Source organism: Solanum dulcamara, chromosome 4, assembly GCF_947179165.1.
Source record: "Solanum dulcamara chromosome 4, daSolDulc1.2, whole genome shotgun sequence".
NCBI lineage: Eukaryota > Viridiplantae > Streptophyta > Magnoliopsida > Solanales > Solanaceae > Solanum > Solanum dulcamara.
Genome location: NC_077240.1, coordinates 40,237,172 through 40,244,700, shown reverse-complemented (window position 1 = coordinate 40,244,700; position 7,529 = coordinate 40,237,172). Strand labels below are relative to the sequence as shown.

At 36.6% G+C, this 7,529-nt stretch overlaps 1 pseudogene; it reads right to left on the bottom strand.

The window, feature by feature from the left end:
* Positions 1-716: 716 nt before the first annotated feature.
* LOC129884211 (tryptophan N-monooxygenase CYP79A68-like) lies at positions 717-1,694 on the bottom strand (annotated as a pseudogene).
* Between the last annotated feature and the right edge of the window lie 5,835 nt (positions 1,695-7,529).

Genomic DNA, 7,529 nt, shown 5'->3' with positions numbered 1-7,529 from the left:
GGAACTGGAAGTATGTGTATATATCTTGGTATGAAGCACTTGTCACTATGGTACTACTGGTTTTATTGCATGACTCTAATTCATATATGCATTGCCTATCACTAGCATAGTTGTTTGTACCTATCGGTAGTATGGGATGCCCTATGGGTTTACCTGTTTGTGAGTGAACTTCCTCGGCACACAGGGGCTCGGGTGGTCGACTGCATCCATGGGAAATCAAGCAAGGAAACCAAGAAAGTACCTGGTGGCGCCAGCCCAAGACCTAGACACGACCACACACTACGAAGGAGGACAACTAAGTGACAAGCTACTAACATAAGTAAACACAGATAGTAGATTTCATCATGACTTGAGAAATCGGGTCCTGACAATTATATATAGGATCTAAATAGATGTTCTATTTATAGGTCAAAATTATGACAATTGTCTGTTTGGCCAAGCTTTTAAAAATGAAGAGTGTTTATTTTAGAAAGTATAGGTGTTTGATCAAGAGTTTAGAAAAAAAAGTATTTTAGAGTAGCAACAGAGGTTTCCGTAAATATTTTTAGAACCTTAGCCAAGTACAAATTACTGTACTAATATTTTCAAAAGTTCCTTTTCAAATTGATTATCCAAACACAAACTGTAATCCTCCAAAAGTGCTTTACTAGAAATACTTCAGAAAAAATGCAATTTTCAAAATAAGCAGATTTTAAAAACTTGGCCAAATGGAAATATCAATCATAAAAGCTAGACGTGATCACACAATATTCTAGCATATTTATTAATATAGTAATTGAATGAATACTTACAAGCACTTGTTCCTTAATTTCCTTAACATTCATCAGTGGATTTTTATTGGTATCTTTGAGCATGATAAGAACATCAAGGATGTATTCTTCCAAAGTTTTGTAGCCATCTTTCCATATTTGAATCCTCCGATCAACTTCATCATTAATGTGTTTTATTGATGTTATAAAGGCTTTCTTGATAATTTTCTTATGATCATCCAAATCAAAAATACTTAACCATGGTAAGTAATCTGATATACCAAAAGCATGAAGATATTGAAGAAGTGTAAAAAGTGCATCAACTTGCTCATCATCTTCTATAATTTTGAATAATCTCTTGAATATTCCCAATTACATTCCCACTATAACATCTTGTCACTTTCCTCGAGTTAATAACAAATTGGTTGTTGCATTGATTGTAAATGAATTGTGAAGGTGGTCGGCTTCTTCATCCCTTTCACAACGGAGCCATTGAAGTGATGTTGGTGATAGGACATGGGAAGTAGGAATTCTCCTTATTTTCATCCATTGTTCACCAATAGGGAGAAAAACAGAGGTCAAGTATCCATTACGAATGAGGCTCGCAGACGTACAAATAGGTTTGGATGAGAAAATAGAGTTTTGAATCTGCAAGAACTCACGGGCAAGCTTAGGGGAATTAATAGGAATTACATGGACTGTAACGAGAAAAATGGAAGCGATTTCAGTATCCATTTCCTCCATAATTTTACGTATCCAATGAAATGCTGGCCTCTTGTTTAGAAGCATTTGAGGAAGGCTACCAATTATAGGCCATGGTTTTGGACCTAGAGGGAATGACTATTTTCTTATACTACTATTCCATTTGCTTGTGATTTTAAGAACAATAGAAATGAAGATTCTCCATAGAAAAACAACAAGGTTTGAGATTTTGAAAAAAATCATCTTTTTTTTTCTTGTGTTTGATAAATAAGTGCTAAGGTACAAAGATATAATTGCATGCTATCCACTATGTATAGCTCTCCCTAAACATGAAAGTAGGGGTTACAAATAAGCGGATTGTATAGGGTTTGGGAAGATTAAAAATGGACTAGACTAAAATGAATTAGATTGTAATCCAGTCATATAAAAATAAAAAAATGTGGATTTGGTCAACTATTATGTTAGACATACATCCATAAATTTGGATTTGGTCAAATTTTACATTAGATGTTAATCCATATCAATTATAATATTAGATACTTCATTTTTTATGGAAAAACTATAATACCAGACATATATCCATACCATGTTATCATATTAGATACTTCATTCTTTTATGGAAAAACTATCATATTAGACATACATACATACCATATTATCATATTAGATACTTCATTATTTTATGAAAAATCTAACATATTAGACATACATCTGTACCATATTATCATATTAGATGCTTCATTCTTTTATGGAAAAACATTCATATACGGCATACATCCATACCATATAATTATATTAGATACTTCATACTTTTATAGAAAAACTATTATATTATATTTACATCCATACCTTATTTTCATATTAGATACTTCATTCTTTTATGGAAACACTATCATATTTGTAATGACTTGAGGGTCATTTTTGGAAATTTGCATAAAATAGATTTTACCCCAATTATTAGTACCCCCAAGTGTTATTTGTTCTATTTTTGTGATTGAATGTGTTAAAAACTTAATAGTTAGTAAATTGGAAAAATTCTTGAGTTGGTGAAAAAGTGGTTTTCAAAACCAATCAGAGCTACAGGTCTCGGAATAGGTTTTCGTTAGTTCTATCAGCACCGAAATGTGGAAATTGGTCTAGGGGAGTCATCGGAATAAGATTTGGGGTTGGTATGTGAATTTGAAGTCCCAAGTTGGAAAGTTAGTTTTAAATGAGTTAAGTTTGACTTTGGTCAACAAATTGAGTTCGGAGACTTGGATTGGATTTCTAATGATTCCAATGGTTTCAAGGGGTAATTCTAACTCTAGAAATGGATTTTTTGTTATTTTTGGAGGTCCCAAGGGTATTTTAGGTATTTCAAGTGTCGAAACTAGTCTTGTTACGCCTTAATGGATTTCAGGTCAAGGAGACCTCAAATTTGAATTCTGAAGGTTCCATTTAGATCGGAACGCCAAATTTAGTGGGAATGCATATATGGTTTATGTGTATGGGATTTTGAACGAATTCCAAGGGTCCGTTCGGGGATTTTTCTTAAAAGTTGGATTGCTATCTGGTGCATTCATAATTCCTTCTCCGCGTTCGCGGAGTGTGTCCGCGTTTGTGAAGCATGATCTTTTCCTTCTTTACATCCGTGGAGTGTGTCCGCATTCACAGTGTACAACCTTTTCCTTCTCCACATTCGCGTAGGGTCTTCCTAGCGAGCTTCGTGTTCGCTGAGTTAAATGTTCGCATTTGCGGAGAACAATATAGCCTTGAAACGGTAAAGGTTGGAAAAACCACCATTTTTCACCATTTTGAGTTCTCGGAGCTTGGGGAGGCGATTTGAGAAAAGTTTTCGAGGAAAAATATTGGGTAAGTGATTTTTGACCTAAAATCTTCCATTTTCATTAATTATTTGGTGATTTCAACCTCTAATCTTTAGTTTCTAACCCCCAATTTTTTCTTTCCTTCTCTAACCCGAATGTAAGGAAAATAGTAATTTATAACTCATTTTGAACTCTATTTTATGGTTTTTTCAATCATGAGTTTCTTATTACTAGTCGAACGTAATTTTGCAATAAAATTTTAGACTCGATCCTTTTCAAAAATGATCAAATTTTAGACTATTTTACCCTGGTTATACAACCTATCAATATGGGTGTCATTGGAATTCTTATGACGCGTATGTTTTATTCTTGATAGTAGGTTATCACCTCGGGCGTTCAATTCAAAGGTTGATCGTCCAGTAGATTGTTCGAGCAGTTTCAGCAGTTGAGGTAGGTTTGGCTATCCTTCTTAGGGTTGAGTTGGGGTGATTAGACAAATTTTATGTTATAGGTTTAGGATGGGATTGTAGTGTAGTTTGGGATTGATAATTTATATTGTGATCCGTGTGGGGGCTTATATGTGCTGCATAGCCCGTGTGGGGGTCTTAGGTGATATTTTATCTGTGATTGAGACTGTGTAATCTATGACTTAACTGAGTAGAGATGTGAAGAGGTTGTTTGTCTTGTAATGCCCGTCTGAGGGGTTAAGTTGAGGGTTTTGTGCATGCCCAAGTATAGAGATATTGTTGAGAAAGGGGTGAACACTTAATTTGATGTATTTTCTTCCCATTACTGTCTATTGAGGGTGAAAATCATGCTTAGGTTAAGTTTTGAGAACTTTGAACCTTATATTACATATTGAGTTGAATATTACCTCTGAGCCGTATACGTTGTAAATATATTCATCCTTATTTATATTATTATTGATTATTAAGAAGTTGAGAATTGTGGAAATCATTTTTGAGAAAGAAAATGTGACACCTTTCATATATCTCCGACCATAAGTAGGTGGCAAGCAGATGAGATATTAGTATCATAAGTCCTTGGTCATGAGTTAGGTGGCGAGGTGGTTGATATATTGAGATTGTGATGAGGTGTATTATCTACGAGACCCCATGGGTCCTGCTTGGTAGCACAGCTCGACAGGTGTATACAACAGGTTGTGTGACAACCTTGACCTTATGACACTGTCATATCATTGCATCAATATAATGCATTACATTACATTGATACCTGTGACATTTGATCTATCTGTTAAATTGTGCCATTGAACTGTATTTATGTGTTTACTTTACTCACACCGTACTATATAAATTGGCTGCAGTATAGCCGGTGTGGGACTTTTCTATGTGCAGGTGGAAGTGTTCCTTAGTTTATTTCATAGATTTTGATTAATTCCTTATACTCAGTCGGTTAAACGTACTGAGTATATGTGGATTGTACTCACTCCTATTTTTGTGTCCCTTTTTAATACAGATTCTATCAGGGTATCTCGCATGGCAGTTGATTCTCTTCTCTCGCAACTATATTATCATTCAGATTAGTGGTGAGGTCTTAGGATTTAGAGCCTCATTAGTTCTGGCTTGTATTTCTAGTCTTTACTATTATTCAAAGACTTATGATGTATATTTGACTCGATCATTATACTAGATGCTCTTTACACTTATGACACTAGGTTTTGGGATTAATTTCGTTGTTATTGTCATTTTATTATTTTCAATTTTGGCTTGACTTCCCTTTTGAAGTATCGTATGGTTTTACTTTTTAGCTTACACATTAGGATGAGATTTGAGATGTGTGCCATCATGACCACGACTTTTGGGTTATGACAAATTGGTATCAGAGCGCTAGATTCATCGGTCTCATAAGTTAAAGAGTAGGGTGTCTAGTAGAGTCTTGCGGATCGGTATGTAAATGTCCGTACTTATCTTCGAAAGTCTACAAGATACTTGTTAGGATAAATTACTTCTTTTGATTCCTTTCGTGTGAGTTATTCATATCAAGTATTGTATATCTTTAATCTATTCCTTCTGCGCAGATGGTGAGAACTAGAATCGGAGTTGCTGAGAGTGTGTCCGCACTTGCTACCTAAGTAAAAGTTCCTGGGTGAGGTAGAGAACGCGGTGGAGTCATGAGATAAGGCCAAACTTGGGAAGCAGCACCTACTCATAGATGAGCTAAAGAGCAATTGCTTAAGCTGGTGTATGAGCACGGGGATGATTATAAGCAGTAGACTAAGGAACAGAGGCCAGACTAGCCTCCTACAATCCTCGATCGTGCTCCGATGCTTCAGGAGTTATTAATCAGATTATTGGCTAGATTGGATAGTGCTTCGACTCCTAGTGTTCTTTTAGGTACTTCAGACTCTCCTACTGTAATTGGTATTATGCCACCAGTTCAGGGGCCTAGTATTGGGTTTTAAACTCTGGGATCTTCTTTTATGCCTTCTATCGTATCCCCAAGATTTATAGCTCTTTCAGTTTCTACTAGTGCTGCCATATCGGTAGCTGAGTAGAAGAGCTTCGAGAGATTTTTTCATTGGCACCACTTAGATTTGATGGCACGACCGGGGAGAAGGCTTATGATTTTTTGACTGAGTGTCAGTATAGGTTGTTCAACCTGGGTATTCTTGAGGCACATGGAGTAGCCTATACTTCATATCAGTTTCACAGGGGTATCCAAGGAGTGGTGGAGATCGATTATTTTTTGTAGGCCTACTGGTTACCCTATGATGAGTTGGGATCAATTTTTAGAGGTCTTTCTTGAGAGGTTTGGGTACCCTTCATTATAAGGGTAAAACAGTCCACACAACTATTCAGAGCTTAGATGGTACAAGTGGATCTAGATTAGGTCAGGCTGGTTATAGTGGTTCTTCAGGATCTGGAGGATGTACCAACACTTCTGGTTATCCTCCACACAGTTTTGAACCTCGAGGCGTCTTTATATGTATTGAGTTTTGGCATAAGGCCTAAGATTGCCCTAGAAGTGCTCCTTCTACTAGATGGCCTGGGATGTCGACTGTTCTTTCTATTCCCGTTCCAGCCGTGCGAGGTACTATAAAGGTCACTAGAGGTGGAACCAAATGTGCCAAGGGTAGAACTAGAGGTAGTGCTCATGATGGTTCATAGGCTAGATGTATTCTTCTGGTTTGCCAGCATCTCACTTCAGTATTATTTGATCTAGGGTCTACCTATTCTTATGTGTTGACATATTTTGATATGGTTACTGACTACATGTGTTAGCCTCTCACTGTGCCTATTACTATTTCTAGCCAAGTAGGTAAGTCCTTAGTGGTGGATCGGGTATATTGGGGGTATTGGTGGTAGTTTTGGGTAGAGAGACCCGTGCAGACTTGATTTTATTAGACATTCTTGATTTTGATATGATATTGGGTATGGACTGATTATCTCCTTATCATGCTATATTAGATTATTATACAAAGACTGTGACCTTAGCTTATCCTGATCTGCCTAGGTTGGTATGGAAGGGTAATCTAAATTCATATTCGAAGGGGGTGATATCTTATATTCGTGCTTGTCGTTTGATGGATAAGGGTTGTTTGTATTATTTGGCTCATGTACATGATTTCACTTTAGAGTCACCTCTTTTAGAGACTACGAGGGTGGTGAGAGAGTTTATGAATGTGTTTTTCATAGACTTGTCGAGTGTTCCTCCTGACTGTGATATTAATTTTGTGATTGATTTAGAGATGGGCACCAAGCCCATCTCTATTTCTCCTTAGCGGATGGCTCTAGTGGAGTTGAAGGAGTTAAAAGAACAATTTGAAGATTTATTAAAGAAGGGGTTTATTCGGCCTAGTGAATCGCTGTGGGTGTACCGCTCTTATTTGTGAAGAGGAAGAAGAATGGTACTATAAGTATGTGTATTGACTATCGACAGTTGAACAAAGTCATCATAAGAAACAAGTACCCTCTTCCTTGTATTGATGATTTATTTGACCAGCTTCAGGGTGCATTAGTGTTTTCCAAAATTAACTTGAGGTCGGGTTATCATCAGTTGAGAGTTCAGGAATGTGATATCTCAAAGACTACATTCAAGACTCGTTATGGGCATTATAAGTTTATGGTTATGTCCTTCGGGTTGACTAATTCCCCAACTGCTTTTATAGAGTTGATGAATTGGGTTTTCCGGCCTTATTTGGACTCATTTGTGATCGTTTTTAGTGATGAGATCTTGGTTTATTCCAAGAATGAGGTAGATCATGATAGGAACTTGAGGACAGTTCTTTAGAGATTTAGAGAGGAGAAGTTGT